General features: G+C 43.1%; 1 non-coding gene across 1 annotated transcript; it reads right to left on the reverse strand.

Moving 5' to 3' along the window:
* Positions 1-243: 243 nt before the first annotated feature.
* Positions 244-316, reverse strand: TRNAK-UUU (transfer RNA lysine (anticodon UUU)). The gene has a single exon. It is a non-coding gene; the product is annotated as a tRNA-Lys (tRNA).
* Between the last annotated feature and the right edge of the window lie 803 nt (positions 317-1119).

Raw genomic sequence — 1119 nt, forward strand, 5'->3', positions numbered from 1 at the left:
ATCTCTGTCTCTCTGTGTCTCTTTCTATTTTTTGTACCTCTCTCTTTCTTGTACTTCTCCCTCTCCCTCTACTTCTCCCCCTTTGCCTCCTTCTCTTGTCTTTTGCATTCTCTCTCTCTCTCTTTCCCATTCCCAACAGAGAGGCTGGACCCAGAGGAATGGCTTGTTTCAAAACAGATTCTTCAGTCACTAATGCTTCCACCCCAAATCTCCTGTGGTCCCTATAAAGGAAAAATAAAAGGTTGCTTGAACAGGGACTTGAACCCTGGGCCCTCAGATTAAAAGTCTGATGCTCTACCAACTGAGCTATTCAAGCTTCACAAAACTTATTTTCTACTATTTATCTGATAATCAGAAATCTTTGAAACTTTTTTTGGGCCTTCTCGGCTTCCTTGGTTCACATTGCCATCCCCAAAGACAAACCCTAACTCCAGGGATTGGTACCTGTTCCTAGGATTTTCAGCCCCAAAAGATGAGATGGCTGAGGCCAGAGGAGCTAAGGGATTTAGCCAGAGTCAGAACTAAGGCTAAAAGATAAGGGTTCTTCTTCCTCAGGTCCAGTTTTCCTTCCATTCCCCTCAGGTGATTAGACAAGGCAGGTGAGTGATTGATTGTCTGTATCCTCCCTCCCTGCTACAGGGTAAGTTCTAAGAGAACTGAGCGTGACTGTGGCTGATCCAAACTTGGCACCTGCCCAGACTACCAGGCAGCTGCTCTGTCCTGGGGAACCTGGGGAAAGTTTCAGTGGAGTGGATGGATTTGAATAGAGGGCCTTAGTAAGCCCTTCTAGTTCTTCCTTTAGTCTTACTTCTGAACCCACTTAGAAGTATGGTCATACCCCAACATAGCATTCTCACTCTCTCTATTTTTGCTTGCATTTTGTTTTCTTTCTCAGTTTTTCCTTTTCTTTCTTCTTGGTCTGATTTTTCTTGTGCAGCAACATAACTTAGAAATATGTATACATATATTGAATTTAGCATGTATTTCACTATATTTAACATGCATTGGACTACCTGACATTTAGGGGAGGTAGTGGGGGGAAGGAGGGGAAAATTTGGAACAAAAGGTTGTGCAAGGGTCAATGTTGGAAAAATTACCCGTGAATGTGCTTTGTAAATA

Source organism: Antechinus flavipes, chromosome 6 (assembly GCF_016432865.1).
Source record: "Antechinus flavipes isolate AdamAnt ecotype Samford, QLD, Australia chromosome 6, AdamAnt_v2, whole genome shotgun sequence".
NCBI classification, from domain to species: Eukaryota; Metazoa; Chordata; class Mammalia; order Dasyuromorphia; family Dasyuridae; genus Antechinus; species Antechinus flavipes.